Source organism: Lissotriton helveticus, chromosome 5_2 (genome assembly GCF_964261635.1).
Source record: "Lissotriton helveticus chromosome 5_2, aLisHel1.1, whole genome shotgun sequence".
Classification (NCBI taxonomy): Eukaryota; Metazoa; Chordata; class Amphibia; order Caudata; family Salamandridae; genus Lissotriton; species Lissotriton helveticus.
In genome coordinates, this window is record NC_136066.1 from 11,472,493 (window position 1) to 11,491,409 (window position 18,917).

The following is an 18,917-nucleotide window of genomic DNA, read 5'->3' on the forward strand; positions in this document are numbered from 1 at the left end:
AGAGTACCCCAAGGTGCCACACTCTCTCCCACAGTATTCTGTCTGTTCATGGAACCTCTTGCACACATTTTGAAACACTCAAACATCCATTACCACATTTATGCTGAAACGCACCAGTACCTGAAAATCTCTTCACCTGGAAATATGAACACACTGATCTGCACTTTGTAAAAAGTCCAACAATGTCTGACCCGCAATCGCCTCAGGCTCAAAACCATGAAACCTGAATTCCTTCTGATCACCCCCACAATATCTCGGCCCCCGTAGAAGATTGGCTCTTATAAGTGACAGCTTTCAACTGCTCCCCCCACATTGACTATAATCTCTAGGCATCACTCTGGGCAAACATTTTAATATGCAAGAGTATATCAGTACAACCATCCGAGTAGCCAACCGGCAAATTACCATTCGAAGAAAAACCAAACCGTTTCTGTCCCCTGTGGATTTTCAATCTGGTCTGATTAGATTGCGGGAGGGCCACTCTCGCTGACCACCCCAAAGTAAAGTTGGCCCCTTTAAAGGCCACATTGAACTCGGCGGCCAGAATCATCGCGAGTTCCAGAAGAATAGACCACATTATGCCAGATGTAAAGCATCTTAAATGGCTCCCATATGAGTCCAATTAAAGATTGCATACCTGAAGCACAGGGCCCCTCATCGCAATACTCCAGTATACTTGGCCAAAAGGCTTGAGTTATCCAGGCGCAGGCACTCGGTAAGAAGCACTGACCCCATTTTTATTGAAACCACAGAAGTTAAAAAAGAGACTTTCCACTGCTTTCTCCAGACATGCACCTAGAATTGGAACGATCTACCTCCGGAAATCAGTACTAACCCCTCGTCTGCATACTTCAGAAAAGAAGCAAAAAAAGCTCTTCATGCGTAGATTCCTTCACCAGGTGCAATGAACTTTCTCCAGCCTGGCTCGTGTTGGGTGGACTTCCAGAGGTTCATAGAACTGAAGAGCTTAATGATTCACCAAATATATGTAACTTCATTGTTATATAGCCATAATTATGTGAAAAGCCAAGCAGCTGTACAATCACATCGTTCCAGTGGCACTGGTAATAACTACTTGTTTCCATGGCAAGAAACATTCGTGCTTTTGACTTGTTTTTCTCTCCTGTTCCGAAACTGTGGCTACTCTGACCGCTAGTGGTGGGATCAGAAACTGGGGCTCCAGGCAGGTTTTGGAAAGCCCTGCCCCTCTATACAGCTGCTCTTCACCCTATGTGATGCATAGACTTCAGTTTTTTTGTGCATGTTGGTGAGTATTGGAACACGCTTGTCTAGTCTGTTCTAGAAGTACCATGGTGCCTAGCTTTTTTTGTCCTGCTGATCGTGGCTCAGCAGCTTGTGCTCTGTGGGTCAAGTCACATCCATTGTTTGGCAAGCCAGACAGCTAAAACCCGCGTTCTGTTTGAACAACATGAGATCTTGCAAGACCATCTGGCTTGCATGTGACACTGCCTCACCCTGTTCACTGCAGGCTGTGTTGAATTTAATTTTAAATTTGTTAAGAAAATATTAGCCTTGGTAACGTGTACCAATATCAGGTTCCGCTTCTACTTATACATGTGATACCCTATGTAAATGCTGTATTGCCCACTCTGTTCTGCCCCAAAGAAATCTAGAACCGGCTTGGTTTAGTCTTGGCTGGGAAAGCTACAGAGTAAAAGCTGATGTACTCAAGCCTGGCACACATTGCTACACGTGATGTGAATGTATGCTTGGTGAAAACCTACAAATGGAACCATCTTGAGACCTTTTCTCTCGAAGTGGTATTCTCCTCTGTAATGGCTTTTACCATTGATGGACCATGTCCACAGTACTTGTGCGCTCTGGTTAGCTAAAGCTGTTACCAAGACTGCCAAGCAATGCCTTCACCCATCACGTGTGTGTGCACACAACGAGGCAGTCCCCATCAGTTTCCTCAATGTGTGAAGGTGAACAGGCGACACATTGACCATTCATTCTCCGCACAATCGCAGCATTCTTGATTCGTGAATCCATTGGTGTCTGCTCACTAGAGAATGGTTTATGTTGTGCTGCTGAGGTAGCTTTCTGTGTACCTTCTATCTGGAGTGAAGCCCCTCTGCTTAAAAGTTGTGCTGTCTTGCCTGACTTGTTTTTGTGACTTGTTCATGTTTTTGCTACAACGAATTATCCAATCTACACGCCAGCTGAGTCGCACACCTTTTCGTGCATCTATTGGTGAAGCGAATGTAGCAGTCTTGAAAGCGATCTCTTCAAATTCTACCCCTGTGAGTAGTGAAGGTGGCTGCTGCTTCCTCGTCATGCTGTAAGGTGGTGGTAGGGCACATCCTTGTTGAGTACAATCCCTTTTCCCTGCACCTCCGGTGGGGTGGCTGCCTGCTCACCCACCTCTGTAAAGGCCTCTCCAGCCTCGATTACAGGGGAGCATGGTCTATCCTGGAGTGCAGCATGTTCAGTTTGATTTGCGTTGACAAGGATTGTTGGTATTCACAGAAGCCCATATGCGCACGGCTACCCATGACCGCTTGTCTCTCCACAGACTGACCTTTTGTCTATGATTGACTTTACATCATGTCTGTTCCCTTGTTCAGAGGCCATCACTGAAACTAGGACTACCTGGTGGGTTGGTGGGTGACTCCCCAACACCTGCTCAGTGCAGCTTGCTCCCTAAGCCCTCATGCGAACGAGAACCTTTTAGCTGAGCTGTTGAGGGTAAACACCATGAAAGGGTTTGTGGTCTTCTCTGTGCCCCAGACGTTGCTAGCACCTTAGTTTCTTATAAAGTTCCCTTTTTACTTTCTCATTAGTTAAGGTGGGACTGGATATAGTTTACGTGTTATTTACTGTCTTGTCAGTTTCTGATGCTACTGTATCCTAAAGCTAGCATCGATGCCTCAACTCCCCTAACCGGAGAGAGTCCAACATCCTTAAGGTGAAACTAGGCTATCCAGTTGGTTTCCATTAGAATTAGGGCCCTGGAATGCAGATGACAACTTGTCTTACTTATTGCAGAATACTGCCTGGTAACCACTCGCTGCTCATGACTCCTAGAAAAGGTCTGTTCTTTGAGGAGAGGGTCTCAATCGCTTCCCTACAGTCGGTGACCAGGACCACCTGGTGCTGGGACTGGAATAATCAGCGGGGTGACGCTCTTGAACCAGTCCATTGTCCTTATTAGTCCCAAGCTTTTCTCTACCATGGACGCTACTATTGTGCAGGTCACTATTGTGTAGGTTCGCTGTTGTGCAAGTTCACTGAAGGTGATCACATTCTATGTCCGGACCGGAGGCGAGGATTATGCATTACTTTCTTCACTTTTATTTAAAAGCAAGTTCAAAAGTAAAACACATGTAGACAGTACTACAACTACCATGAACCACATGGAGTAACCATGGCGACCATACGCCAATCATGTAACAGTCCGATAGTCCGTGTAACACAATCCATACTGTAGTCCTTCCTCTTTATTTCATGAAAGTGCATTTGACTTTCTGAGACTCTGGAATAAATAAACCATTGACAAATACGTAACTTCAGCTCATCCCCACATATCATCCTTCATTGCAGCTCGCATGTAAATATTACGCTAATCTAGCCACACATAGATCAAGCAACGTTTACATAGCTGTACACTGTTTTAAACATTTGCAATAGCTCATAAAAACTGCGTGCCGAACAGTTCTGTAATCGCAAGATATCCCTCTGACAAACTGCGGCCGCAATACCAACATTTGTTCGTAACAAAATGTCAACCTATTTTGTATTCGGAAGTCTACATTTTTTCACATTTGTCAGCTGTTTAAAAATCGCTAGTCATTAATTTGTGGATGCTAAGCAGTGATTATGCTGTTCAGTATTTAGTGAGGCACAGTTCAGAAACACTGTTTGTGCAGCGTGTGGCCTCATTTTAATTAGGCGCAGTGCCCAAATAAGAGAAGAAAAAACCGAGCACGCTTCTTTTGAGAAATGTCGCCTTCACATCATAATGGCGGAGATATTTAGATACCCGTTATTAGAGCCTTGATATGTGTCGCTGGGTGTGTTTGTTTGTGTGAGTGTGTGTGTGCGAGTGCCTTCCTCACGGTATACTTAAATCAGAGAGGGGCCCACCCCTCGTGTGCCTTCAACTCACTGCCGCAGCCCAGGAGTTTGTAGAGTCCCCGCCGGGCCGCCGCGCTGCCTGCGACGACCCGGAAGCGGTTGGGCAGCCGGCCAATCGCAGCGCGGCCCCAACCGGAAGTCCCGTCCCCATCGCGGCGCGAGAGGGAAGCCACTGTCCGAGGAGCCCCGAGGGCTCCTGATCGAGTCCCGGTCCCGAGATGGGGGACCGGGTGAAGAGCGGCCGGGCGCATGGGGAAGGCAGGGCTCTCATGTGGTGAGAGAGCCCCGCAAAGCGCTACCGCCGCCCGAGAGCCAGAACCGCCGCCGAGCACCGCCAGAACAGGTGAGTGTGTTGAGGGAGAGGAGAGGTGTGTGTCTGAGTATGTGTGTGCGTGCGTGTGTCTGTCTGTGTGCGCGTGTGTCTGTTTAAGGGGGGGTGCGTGTGTGTATGCAGTGTGTGTATGTGTTGGACAGGCCACATGAAGGGCTCGCTCCCTCCCCGCAGGACAGGGCCCGGGCCACCGTCAGCACCATTGCCCGGCCCAGCCGCCATCTTGGACACGGCACCACGCGGCCGCGCGGCCTCAGCCCGACCCCAACCCTGGGCCTGGCCAGGCCCCGACATCCCGGCACCACCCTCCACCCAGGAGGTGAACGGCCCACTTGGCAGGTCAATGGGAGTACGAAGTGTCGATGGCTCTCCCCCGCCAGGTGCCGAGCACCCCCAGCCTCCTCGGGCGCTGGCTCCACCCACCTGCTGGGTGTCTGGACTCCCTCATCCCAGACTTCCCGACCTCCAAGAGCGAGGGTCCGGACATCAAAGGGCGCCAGACCTATAACTGAGGCAGCCCCAGGACAGGAAGGAGTTGTATCCTGGAGTCGAGAGACACCGCGACGAACTCATCCTTGACGGACTGTTGGCGCTGCCACAGCCCTGCCTTGTGAACTATTGTCCTGCCTGCTGGCGCTGCCGCGGCCCTCTGCAACCTTCATCCTCGTGGGACCTGCTGGCGCTGCCGCGGCCCTCTGCAACCTGCATTCTCGTGGGACCTGCTGGCGCTGCCGCGGCCCGTTGTAACCTTCATCCTCGTGGGACCTGCTGGCGCTGCCGCGGCCCGTTGCAACCTGCATTCTCGTGGGACCTGCTGGCGCTGCCGCGGCCCGTCGTAACCTTCATCCTCGTTGGGACCTGCTGGCGCTGCCGCGGCCCGTGCCACCTACGACCTCTTCGGGACCTGCCGGCGCTGCCGCGGTCTGACCCCTCCGAACACCGAGCTCGAGGATTGTGAGCTATCACCGTTACACACCCGTACCCGTGGGTACCAAGACTGTCCCGCTACCCCCTTCCCTTACTAGAGACTAGAATTGAGAGGATCATCGTGTCCTGATCGCCCTGTATCGTACCACTCTACTACCCGAAGTGCCTATAAAAGGTGTTACCATAAGCTTTGTGTGGTGTCCATTTGTGGGGGGGAAGTTACCTGTCTGTGCGATCACTGTGCTCGGCCGACCCTCCAGGTCCCCGTCTAACATTGGTGGCTAGCGGCGGGATCCGAACCAACGCGTACCGTACAGACAGTAACTCACCCTACGACTAAAACCACAATGACGACCAAAGAGAGCGGATCGGCGGAGAAGTTCCAGATGGAAAAGCTGGAAGAATACAACCACCGAGAGCTCAAACAATTTTGCATGGACTTAGGCATTGCTACCACCGGGCTAAGCACAAAAGAAGACTTCAAAAACGCCCTAGAGGCCTGGACAGAGACAAATACCGCAACCCCCCGGGACCCCGCAGCCCCGGAAGTCAACACCACCCGGACGGAGGAACGGAGACCAGGCCCCTCCCATGAAGAGATCCAGGAGCGGGAAAAAAATAGATTACACGAGTTAGACTTGGCACGACTCAGATTAGACGGAGAATTGAAACTGGCGGAACAAAAAATAAACTTAGAACACTTACGGCTCAGAGAAGAGCGAGAGGAAAAACAGAGACAGAGAGACCTCGAAGAAAAAAGACTGGCATACGAGCACGAGTGCAAACTAGCGGAGATAGAAATACGCAAACTGAACAAAAACCTAGGGGTGCCCGAGCAACCGCACTCCCCGGGTCCTACCGAGCAGAAGGTCCACATCCCCAAGGATGTGGTCCGGGAATATCACCGGAACGACGACATACAGCAGTGGTTCAAAGCCTATGAGATTGCCATGACCGCCCACCGGGTCGCTCGAAGTGACTGGGGAGCCGGTCTATGGGGGAGATTCGTCAACGAGGGTCGTGATGCCCTGCTGCAGCTTCCGGACCATCAAATGACGTCCTATGACCATATGAAGGCCGCCCTCCTCAGTCGATATGGACTTGCACCCGAAATGTACCGCCAGAGGTTCCGCAACTGCACCCGGATCCCAGGTACGACATGGTTGGAATACGTGAACTATTTCAGCCGAGCCTTCGAGGGGTGGATCAAGGGTAACAACGTAACCACGTACGAACAACTCTTCAATCTCATTGTATGGGAGCACCTCTCCAACAACTGCTTTGTCGAGCTCAGGCAGCACCTCCTCGACAGTAAATTGACTGAACCCCGGCAGCTCGCCACCGAGGCTGACCGGTGGGAGAGCACCCGAGTGGCCCGGAGTGGGCCGAATGAGCAGAACAGAACCAACCAAGGTCACCATCGTCCCCGAGGAGGAGGAGGAGGCCCGGGCCGGGGCAGAGACGCCGCCCCGGCCGCACCCACTAACGCCACCCCGGCCCCATCAGGCCGGGGAAACCCCCCGATGCGCCCGGGGTTCCGAGCTAACGTGACGTGTCATCGATGCCAGCGAGTCGGCCACTATGCCAGTGACCCGACCTGCCCGAAGAACCAGGTCCCCGGGCCCGCCAGATGGCGGCCGCCGCCCTGGGAGAAGAACAAATCTCCGAAGACACGGAGACCTATGAGTCGGAGCAGTTCGAGTGGGAACCCGCCGCCATGACCCTGGCATGCCTGGGAGGAAGAGACATGGTCCCGCGGACTCCCCTGCCCGCCAACACTCGGAAGTACAGCCAATGGGTGAGCATCAATGGGCGCAAGGCCGAGGCCCTGCGTGACACCGGGGCCAGTGTGACGGCCGTCCGCTGTCACCTGGTGACCCCAGAACAAATCCTACCAAACGTACTTTGCCCCGTCCGATCGGCAGACAACTCGGAGAGCCTGTGTTGGATGGCCTGCGTCCCCTTCGAATGGGGAGGAGTGTCCGGCATGCTGAAAGTAACTGTCCGTGACGATGCCCCCGTAGACTGCCTCCTGGGGAACGATCTCGAGAGCTCCCCGTGGGCCGCTGTGGAAAGAAGAGAGCATCTGGGGATGTTGGGTCTCCCGGACTGGGCATGCGTAACCACCCGGTCCATGGCCACCCGCACCATCCCTAGACCAGAAGAACCAGAATGGGCAGCACCTCCGCCCTCGATCACTCCAGAAGAAGACTTCCTCCAGACCGACCACCCGGACCCCACCCCAGAGGGGTCCACACAGCCCCCCGAGCTTCCCGACCTGGCTCAGTGGCGTCAAGAAGGGGGGCCCACCCAGGAACAATTCCGGCAGGAGCAAAAGACCTGCCCCTCCCTCGAGGGATTGCGACCGCAAGCGCTCGCCCAGAGCCAAGGAGACACCACCGGGGCCCACTGGGTTTATTGGGACAATGATCTCTTGTACAGCGAACAGAAAATCGCAGAACTGGGGGCCGGGCGAGTGCTGGTGGTGCCCCTCCACTTCAGAGACTTCCTGTTGAACCTAGCCCACGATGTCCCCCTGGCCGGGCACCTGGGCCAAGACAAGACCTACCACCGCCTGGTGACTCACTTTTTTTGGCCCAAATTGAGGAACGACGTATCCAACCATTGCCGGTCCTGCCCGACCTGCCAGGCCAGTGGGAAGAGCGGCCGCAAACTCAAGGCACCCCTACAACCATTCCCCGTGGTGACCACCCCGTTCGAAAGGGTGGGAATAGACATTGTGGGGCCCCTGGACCCCCGAACAGCACAGGGACATCGCTTCATCCTGGTCCTGGTGGATCACGCTACCCGCTATCCTGAGGCGGTCCCCCTTCGTACGATAACAGCCCCAGTAGTGGGTCGAGCCTTGATGGGGATCTTCTCTCGAGTGGGCTTCCCCCGAGAAGTCGTCAGCGACAGGGGTACGAACTTTATCTCAAAATACATGAAGTCCCTCTGGCAACAGTGTGGGGTCACCTACCGATTCACGACCCCCTATCACCCTCAAGGGAACGGACTGGTTGAGCGGTTCAACCGCACGCTCAAAGGGATGATTGGGGGGTTGGAAGAGCCCCTCCGTCGCCAGTGGGATGTGCTACTACCGTGCCTTCTCTTTGCCTACCGAGAAGTCCCCCAGAAGTCCCTCGGCTTCAGCCCTTTCGAACTCTTGTATGGACACCCGGTGCGAGGCCCGCTCAGCCTAGTCAAAGAAGGCTGGGAAATGCCCCCTCTAAAGAACCCTCCAGATGTTTTCAAGTACCTCCTAACCCTCCGCAACCAGACCAGAAGGTTCAGAGAGATGGCAAAAGCAAACATGGAGGCCAGTCAGGAGGACATGAAAAGGTGGTACGATAGAAATGCATCCTCCATCGAATTTGAACCCGGTCAACAAGTGTGGGTAATGTCTCCCACCAAACCATGCGCCCTGCAAGACAAATGGACGGGGCCCTTCAAAGTAATCGAGCGCAAGAGCCCTGTCACCTATCTCATCGATATGGAATCTTCCCGAAACCCTCTCCGGGTCCTCCACGCTAATAGACTGAAACCCCACTTTGTACGCTCCGAACTCAGCCTCCTGATGGCAACCGACAATGGAACCGAGGAGGACTCCGAACCCCTCCCTGACCTCCTACGGTCACGGGAGAAGGATGGCTCCGTGGACGGGGTCCGACTCTCGGAGGCCCTCACCCTGGAACAGCGCCAAGGCTGCCGAGTCCTCCTGCTACAGTTCTCCACCCTGTTCTCCCTCACCCCAGGGGTCACCCCCTGGTGCTTACACGACGTGGACACGGGAGACAGTCCCCCTATCCGCCATCGGGCCTACCGCGTACCAGATCGGGTACGGGCCTGCATCCAAGAGGAGGTGGCCAAGATGCTCACACTCGGGATCATCGAGCCCTCAGACAGCCCCTGGGCCAGCCCAGTGGTACTGGTCCCCAAAGCGGCCGCCCCCGGCGCCACGCCGGAGCTCCGGTTCTGCGTCGACTACCGGGGCTTGAATGCGGTCACCAGAACAGACGCACACCCCATCCCCCGAGCCGATGAACTAATCGACCGCATGGGAGCTGCCCGCTACCTCAGCATCTTCGACCTGACAGCGGGCTACTGGCAGATCGGTCTCACACCCCGGGCCCAAGAACGATCTGCATTCTCTACCCCGGATGGCCACTATCACTTCAAGGTCATGCCATTCGGCATGAAGAATGCCCCAGCAACCTTTCAGCGGCTAGTAAACCAGGTCCTGGCAGGACTCGAAGGATTCAGCGCCGCCTACCTGGACGATATCGCTGTGTACAGCCACCACTGGTCCGACCACCTCCACCACCTCCGAGAGGTGCTACAGGCCCTCCAACGAGCTGGCCTCACGATCAAGGCCAGCAAATGCCAAATTGGCCAGGGGTCCGTGACCTATCTCGGGCACCAGGTGGGAAGCGGTCTGGTGGCCCCTCTGCAACTCAAGATCGCGGCCATCCAGTCGTGGCAGTCCCCCATCACCCAGACCGAGGTCCGCGCCTTCTTGGGACTCACGGGCTACTACCGACGGTTCGTGAGGGACTATGGCAGCATCGTAGGGCCCCTCACGGAACTCACCTCCAAAAACCAACCAAAGACGGTCAACTGGACCCCAGACTGTCAAGCGGCCTTCGAGAAGCTGAAGGCCGCCATGTGCTCCGCCCCGGTGCTCCAGGCCCCCGACTACAGTCGGGAATTTATCGTCCAAACAGATGCCTCCGACCATGGCGTTGGGGCAGTCCTTTCCCAGCTGAACCCCGAAGGACTTGACCAGCCAGTGGCTTTCATCAGCAGACGGCTCCTGGCCCGAGAACGACGCTGGAGCACCATCGAGAGGGAGGCCTTCGCCGTGGTGTGGGCCCTCAAAAAGCTCCGGCCTTATCTCTTCGGCGCCCACTTCCGGGTCCAGACCGATCATCGACCCCTGCAATGGCTCATGCAGATGCGGGGGGAAAACCCGAAACTACTACGTTGGTCCATCTCCCTGCAGGGGATGGACTTCACTGTGGAACATCGACCCGGCCAAGACCACGCCAACGCGGATGGCCTGTCCCGCTTTTTCCGCCTCGACGAGGAAAGTCCCGAAGAAGATGGGTGACTCTCCCCGCCTTCAGCTGGGGGGGACGCATGTTGGACAGGCCACATGAAGGGCTCGCTCCCTCCCCGCAGGACAGGGCCCGGGCCACCATCAGCACCATTGCCCGGCCCAGCCGCCATCTTGGACACGGCACCACGCGGCCGCGCGGCCTCAGCCCGACCCCAACCCTGGGCCTGGCCAGGCCCCGACATCCCGGCACCACCCTCCACCCAGGAGGTGAACGGCCCACTTGGCAGGTCAATGGGAGTACGAAGTGTCGATGGCTCTCCCCCGCCAGGTGCCGAGCACCCCCAGCCTCCTCGGGCGCTGGCTCCACCTCCCTGCTGGGTGTCTGGACTCCCTCATCCCAGACCTCCCGACCTCCAAGAGCGAGGGTCCGGACATCAAAGGGCGCCAGACCTATAACTGAGGCAGCCCCAGGACAGGAAGGAGTTGTATCCTGGAGTCGAGAGACACCGCGACGAACTCATCCTTGACGGACTGTTGGCGCTGCCACAGCCCTGCCTTGTGAACTATTGTCCTGCCTGCTGGCGCTGCCGCGGCCCTCTGCAACCTTCATCCTCGTGGGACCTGCTGGCGCTGCCGCGGCCCTCTGCAACCTTCATCCTCGTGGGACCTGCTGGCGCTGCCGCGGCCCTCTGCAACCTGCATTCTCGTGGGACCTGCTGGCGCTGCCGCGGCCCGTTGTAACCTTCATCCTCGTGGGACCTGCTGGCGCTGCCGCGGCCCGTTGCAACCTGCATTCTCGTGGGACCTGCTGGCGCTGCCGCGGCCCGTCGTAACCTTCATCCTCGTTGGGACCTGCTGGCGCTGCCGCGGCCCGTGCCACCTACGACCTCTTCGGGACCTGCCGGCGCTGCCGCGGTCTGACCCCTCCGAACACCGAGCTCGAGGATTGTGAGCTATCACCGTTACACACCCGTACCCGTGGGTACCAAGACTGTCCCGCTACCCCCTTCCCTTACTAGAGACTAGAATTGAGAGGATCATCGTGTCCTGATCGCCCTGTATCGTACCACTCTACTACCCGAAGTGCCTATAAAAGGTGTTACCATAAGCTTTGTGTGGTGTCCATTTGTGGGGGGGAAGTTACCTGTCTGTGCGATCACTGTGCTCGGCCGACCCTCCAGGTCCCCGTCTAACAGTATGGCTGTGTATGTGCGCATGCGTGAGTGAGGCTTTGAGGCACGGCGACGTGCGCGCTCCCGAGGTTCAATCTCGGCAAGGGAAAGCGCGTGGAACTCTGCTGTCCACATTCCCCGAAAAGTAACTACATAAGTTGTCTCGCCAGACAGCAAAGCTTCGCTTTGCTTACGTCTAGGCGAGACCTAACAAAGCATTTGCAATGCAATAGGTCTCGTATTTACTCAAGTTTGAGCTATTCGCATTGTAAATGACAATGTCTTTTATTTATGTTTTGTTTTTTAAAACAAATAAAAGGCACAGTCATTTGCAATGCTAATAGCTTAAACTCTCGTAAATGCGAGGACCCATTGCATTGCAAATGCTTGTTTGAATTGGGGCGTTTTACTAGTACTTTCAACTGCGGTCTCTATTTGTTTAATGCCCAGCAGGCTTTCTGCCCGAGCGTGTCTGCTTTATACCGGTGGTGCTGGATACAGTCCTGATCGACACCTTCCAACTGCACCTGTCGGCGCTCTTGTGACTGCGTTGCCCTAGGGGCTTCTTTGAGCAGGTTATACGCTCTGTGCTGGTCTCTTTCTTCCCCAACACTCGCTTGACACTTCATTGCGATTAAGAGCACAGGCCCTTTGCTTTTAAAATGCACAATACATCCTGATCACCAGCAAGGGGGCTGCCCTTTGGCAGTAGTAACAGGGTGTTTAGACACTGTGCTCTCATTCTATTATGCCATCTCAGCAGGACTAAGACTACTCGCCCTCTTTTTCCTCAGAGGAGAAATGGCCCCGCCTAGGGCCTCCCTGCATAGTTGGACAAGCTCCTCGGCCAGGCTGTGTCCCAGTTGCTTGCCCCCCTGCAGGGGAGCGTTGCTAGGCTGACAGCTCGGGTTTTCAAGGGCACAGGATTCCTCTGGGACTGGTAAACTGGACCTAGCGAGGTGACATAGGTCCCCACGTGCCAGGTCAGCAAGCATGACGCAAGGCACCTGGTGGGCTTTGGCCAGTTGGCCAATGTCTTCCATGAGTGTGCGCACGCTGAAGGATGCACTCTACTGGGAGGAGGAGACACCTGGGTTAATGTGCGACAACGTTGAGATGGACATTGCCCCCGAGGAGGGCTTCCCCGATCAGGGGGAGGGTGACCTAGAAGAGTACTAGGTATCTTTGAATGAAGCCCGAGACTCGGGCAGATTCTGACACTCAAACGCGGCTGCCTCAGAACCATGTGAGGGGGACCCTACCCCTAGTGATATGTTTGAGCCTGAGGGTATATACTCATCTACAAATATATTTGGTGTTACTAGATGCGTTCCAAAAGGGAAAAGGACATTGCGATTGTTGGATGGAAATTTAAGAAAACATAGGTTAAACGTGATTAAAAATGCATGTAACTCTGAAGCAAAGTTGAATACACAGCGCGTTAACATACAGGTAGGCAGAGGTCCTTCGAAGTGGAATGGCAATCTTGTGTGGTCCCGCTAGGCAACTTTGATTAGTCTGTGGAGGGCAGTGGGGGTGCTATGGAAACATAAAAAACATAAGGCAAAAGTGTTTCCCCCCAAAAAACAGCCGTGCCCCAGAGTGCCTGCAAATAAAAAAACACATTTGGACAAAAACAGGAAAAATGGGAAGGATGAGCCACCTGCAAAGAGAGTGAAACCTAACCGCTCAAAACAAATTTGTACAAGTGTACTTTGTAGGAGCACATAAACCCGGCATTTACACTCGGGGCGAGGGACAACAGTCCTTAACGGGTGTCTAGGGAAAATCCCAATTCAGCCCCAAACCACCCCCAAGAAATACAAAAAACGAAATTACAATTCTGAAACCCACATAAATCTGCAGAATCCCAACACCAAACCATGCACAGCGCTCCCACCCATCGTAAGTAGGACTTCACAAATATGGGTGGCGACCTCAAGCTTCTACGCTTTAGCATATGTGGTATTCATCTCCCCAGAAGCGTACAGAAACCAAAACGTACCCGTTCTGTGCAGCAGAAAGCATATATTAGTTGCCAGACGGCCCAATGGCTCTTCAACCAGAAGATTCTTTCCTCCGGGACTCTACAAAAAGAAGAAAAGAAAAAAGTTACAGCAGGCTTGGCTAGCACTTCCCCTGGCACCTGTCCCACATCACTGCCACTTCCCCCACTACGCCCCTTTAAAAACCACAGCACCCCCAGGGCCTGCATGAACTGCTGGCAGAAAAATGCCCCTCTGGGCCCCGCTGCACACCGGGCACGCGGTGGGGACAAAACTTACCTGTGCTCTGCACCGGCTCTTGAACCAGTAGATTCTTTCCTCCGGGACTCAAGAAAAAAGAGTTACAGCAGGCTTGGCTAGCCCTTCCCATGGCACCTGTCCCACATCACTGCCACCTCCCCCACTACGCCTCTTTAAAAACCATAGCTCCCCCATGTGCCCCCTGGGCCGGCATGACCAGCTGGCCCAAAAAGAATGCCTCCCTGAGCCCCCCGCACACTGGGCACGCGGCGGGGACAAAACTTACTTGTGCACTACATTTACAAATAAAATGTGCCCGCTGTGCAGCCGGCCCAAAGAATACAACCTGGGCCCGCCGCACACCAGGCACGCGGCGGGCCCAACATTTACATAATTATAAAAATTTGCCCCCCAGGGCCTGCCGCGTGTCCCGTGTGCGGCGGGTCTAAAGAATGCCACCTGGGCCCGCCGGGCACGTGCCGGGCCCCGTGTGCGGCGGGCCCAAAAAGAATGCTCCCTGGGCCCGCCGGGCACGTGGCGGGCCCAACAACAAGAAGGCAGCAGCACAGGTCAGGAGACATACCTGGGAACCCCTCAGCGCCAGCCAGATGTATGAAGAAAGAAGCCACAGCAGGGCAGGTGAGGGGTAGAGGGGTGTAAATAAGCACTCCACCTCGCCCACTTGCTGTGAGAACCCGATGACCCCCTCCTATTGGCTCCATGGCGAGAGCCACCGGGCCAATAGAAGGGGTTGGATTTCGAGGGCAGTTTTGTAAAAATCTTGGAGGACTGAGTACTACTGACATAGTGAATTTCTTGGCTGAGCTTGTCCAGGAGTGTCAGCCGTATTGTACCATAAACTCTTTCAGTTCAACTTTCTCAGCAGGCCATGTGCTGCTGAACAATGTTCTGGTAGGAGAGCATCCTCTGATAAGCAAGATCACCAGTACATTTTTAGGAGGTAGATTTCAGTGAAGCTGCTGATGCTACTCTCTCATACCTGTGAGCTACTATCTTCACCCCTGAGGGGGTTACCTTCACCATTTCCAGGAGAACTAAGAATAGTACCAGCTCAGTATCTTATCCAGCTTTTCCAGAGGCCCCCAAGGTGCGTGTAGTCGGTGCCTCAAGGCATACGAGGACATGACCATGGAGGTTCGACCGCCAGGGGAACGCATCTGTTGCTTGACATTAAAAAAACATTGAAGGCGGTGTCCTTCCCGATCATTGCCAGGTGGGTGAGATGTGTCCTGGCAGAGGCCGGCATTGATACTACTGCTTTTGGGGCTTACGACTGGGGGGGGCAGGCTTGAGGATGCTGCATCTATGGTGCAAGGGCTTGGGGTAGTAGGACAATGGAGCTGGCCATGAGCCTCATCTAAACCTCTCAGCGAGAGACAACTCCTGCTTTAGATAGAACACCAATGGAGAGAACATTTGCAGGAAGAGTTGGAAAGGTGTGGGACAAAAATGGGTGGATAAATGAGACCTGAGGAACATAGCGAGGTAAAGTGCAAATTATGAAAGGAATACTGATCATTATATGCGCAAACATTATTTGTCTAGGAAACGTGCATTATACTCTGCAGTTAACAGCTTAGTGGGCGAACCTATTGTATTGCTGCATTTTTGTCCTGCTTCAAATCCCTGACAAGGCCCCAAATCACCCAACTTTGCTCCGGGCACTGGGGGCTCTTTCAGTGCGTGGGTGCAAAGGGTGTGGGTTGTTAAATGATCTCTGTGGAAGGGGTTGACAGAAGGGGTTGAGGTTTCGAAACCTGCTCTAACCCTGGTGATTTGGCATCGCTGCACTGTGGCTGGGTGTGTGAGATTAGAGGTGGTTGAGTAGCCACAGGGTCGCCTCTGCTGAGGAGATTTATATTCCAACTACAATTCAGAGGTTGGATTTTCAGCAGAACTCATCCTTTCACCCATCTGAATAGAATAAAACTCCATGGGGTTTAAACAGTTTCTAGCATTCCAAGGTGCTGTCTCACTGTTTTGCAAAATGTATTTTTTGGGATAACAGTTTAAGAATAATTCCCCTGCTTAGAAATATTAGGTGTCGATATTTGCTAATTTATGGCTCTCAGTCCATCAATAGTGGGGGAATCAAGGACTGAACCTGCCCTGCAGGAATTCAAATTTGACAGATGTCAGCAATGCGCACTTAGACAACCATTTGCACAGTTCTAATGGACTCAGAATGTAACCGCCCCCACTGTAGCTTTCCCTAACCCACCTTCAGACACCCTCTGAGGATGTAAAACGATATGCCTCTCTCCTTCCACATCTGGTCCAGTTAAGATAACATTTAATTAGATGTCATATCTCTTGGTGGCTGTCAATGCTCTCTCTTGTCTGCAAATGCATCCGTGACGACAGTAAAAGTTATGTCCCCCTGTGCTAGAATCAACAATGAAGATTTCTGCATAGAAAGAATAGGGGTCCATGGGAAATGCAACAGGACATTCCTGGCAAACTTCTTCTGGGGCAGGTTTGCCCCAACACTCCTGGGAATGTTTGTGAATTGAAAAAAAGTACAAGCATTTTAAGCTGGAGGTGTTATTCTCCGTCTATTTCTTTTTTTACATTCGTTTAAATATTTCCGGCCCAGTGCCTGTTACAGGCAGGAGTTATAGATGTATTGGGGGCCAAAGATCCGTCTGTTGCGTCCAAGCAGTTCTGAAGGTGAACCGGTCCTGTATGCCAAGATCTCAGTCTGTCACCATACCGAAGTGCCTTATTTCTTAGTAGCTGGCCCGCGACGAAAGACGTGTCCACCTATCAGAACAAGCATTTGCAATGCAAAAGGTCTTTCATTACTGACCGTTTGAACTGTTGCAAATAATGTTTGCTAGATTTTTTTAGATCAAAAAATATCCCAGCAGTAACATCAGTAATAAAAGAAAATACACAAAGCAAGAAAAGGGTGCAGTACCACAGGCTGTGACGAGGTGCCCCTATGGAGAGCCACAGGGACCTCAGTTAGCCACATGAAGTACTGCATCCTTAACGCAGTTCTAAAAAAAATAATATTTTAGCTCCGCCTACCTTTTCATTTGTTTTTCTTGTATTACTTGTGCTGCTGCTATGATATTATTTGACAAACAAAAATCTAACAAGCCTTAACATTTGCAATGGCAATAGCTCAAACTTTCACTAATGCGAGACCCATTGCATTGCAAATGCTTGTTAGTTGTGTTGCTGTTTCCTTTCTCCGCAGACCAGGTTCAGCCACATCACTCGCCCTCTCCGAAGAGGACCTCTTCTGCTTTGCATCAGGGCTTAATTGCTGTTTATCCAGCCTGTGTGCTCTGTCTTGGCGTGTCCTTCATGCATACATACCAGAAACCTTTTATCCATAATGTCTTTTTTGGGCCCCTCCCCTGGCATAGACCTGGAGCTGAACTGGTGCTGTCAAGCTTCAGCGTAAGCCACATACATATGTAATCTTCTAAAACCACAACAATAAAGCCCAGACGGAGAGATGCCTCAACATGGGGTTGGGAATGTTTACACAACTCCAGTTGGGCGTTCTGGTTTGCAAACCCTGCGCAGAGTGGTTTGGGGCCGCCACAGATGGTGCCAGGTACAGACCAGGACCGGTTGGGTGCAGGAAGCGGAAATTGAGATTCTTGAATCCACGAGACGGAAAACCGAAACCCTGGTCTAAAACAACAACTTTTGAGACTTCTTACAGTCTGTCATTAACAAAGCAGCCCTGCTCAGTTCATTCCTACACCGTGACCATCCTTGTACACAGGCAAGAGCCAGGAGGACACGTAGAAAATGGAGATTCTCACCAGGGGAATCACAAAATGACTCTCACTCTGCCAGCAGGCCACTCGCCCAAGTTCCACCACCTGGGTAGGGCGCGCTGCTAGCATGCCACCCCAAGTCTCACCACCTCGAAGACTGGATTCTAGCCAGCAAAAGGTGAATATTCATGTTGGTTGTATGCCTGGAAAGGTGGTTTAGTGGCTGTGTTTGAAGAGCAGGCAGACTGTAGAGATACCCCATTTCTATAGTTCAAATCTCTTTATTGGTTTTCAAAACAGAAGAGAAATGGCGGTGCTAGGAGTATGTAACACTCTTTAATGGCACATGGTAAGTAACATAGTAAACCCCATACAAACGCCCCCTCCCAACATCCCCTCCCCTGACCCGAAGAAGCAGATCAATGTGTAGTGTGGCACACCGTCCGATTAGCAGTGTCATCCTATTCAGAAGTTTGAGTGGGCTTTGGTGTTGGCAAAGGTGTTTAGGGTGAGTTCCTTGAACCCCGCGGAGAGCATGGCGATTGAGGGACTCCAGACTCTCGCTGTGAGTCGGCATGTACATCGAGGGTCCGGGCTAGTCTCTCCATCCCCAGTACGTAACCAAGGCAGCAATACTTGGTGTCTGGGAACAAGGCCTCTGCCCAATAAGTGCAGTTATTCTGCAGAGCTGCCCACAGGACTAGTCCAATCTCTCATTCCTTGCGGGACTTGAGTGGGAAGGTGAGTGTGGTGGGTAGTCGCAAAATCGTGCACGCAGGATTCGAGGCAACTGTGTGCATAAATGTGTCAATTTTGAGAATGTGTGCAGTAAGCAGTGACTTTTAGCCAGTCCCACAGTAAGTGTGGAAGGGCCCCAGGGGATTGGCAACCGTGCCACCAGTCAGCTCTGTGCGGCGGGTACCCTCTGTGCGGGCGACCGACGCAAGGTACCTATAAGTGGCTATCTTGGTGGCTGTTTCAATGCTGGTCATGATGCAGGTAGTATCTTGAGCAGGTGTGTCTTTGTTACCAGCCCCTTTTCAAAAGTTGAGAGCTTTGTGCCCTCCAGTGTCGGATTTGGAGCTAGTGCAACCTCTCCACTCTGGGTAACGCCTAGTCGGTGCAGAGTTAGTCAAAGGGCGGAGGCCTTCCTCATCAAACATGTGGCCCACAGATCTGCACCTAGTCGGTTCGGAGTTAGTCAAAGGGCGGAGGCCTTCCTCATCAAACATGTGGCCCGCAGATCTGCACCTAGTCGGTGCGGAGTTAGTCAAAGGCAGGAGGCCTTCCTCATCAAACATGTGGCCCACAGATCTGCACCTA

General features: G+C 53.2%; 2 protein-coding genes across 4 annotated transcripts in view; one reads left to right on the forward strand and one right to left on the reverse strand.

The window, feature by feature from the left end:
* The window catches only part of LOC144761164 (peroxisome biogenesis factor 2-like), a 29,467-nt gene extending 28,739 nt beyond the window's left edge, over positions 1-728 (reverse strand). The window contains exon 1 of the mRNA XM_078646664.1: positions 638-728. The gene's annotated coding sequence lies outside the window, so the exon portion shown is untranslated. The remainder of the gene's footprint in view (positions 1-637) is intronic.
* The window catches only part of FPGS (folylpolyglutamate synthase), a 295,989-nt gene that overhangs the window by 6,190 nt on the left and 270,882 nt on the right, over positions 1-18,917 (forward strand). The gene's annotated exons all lie outside the window — the stretch shown is intronic.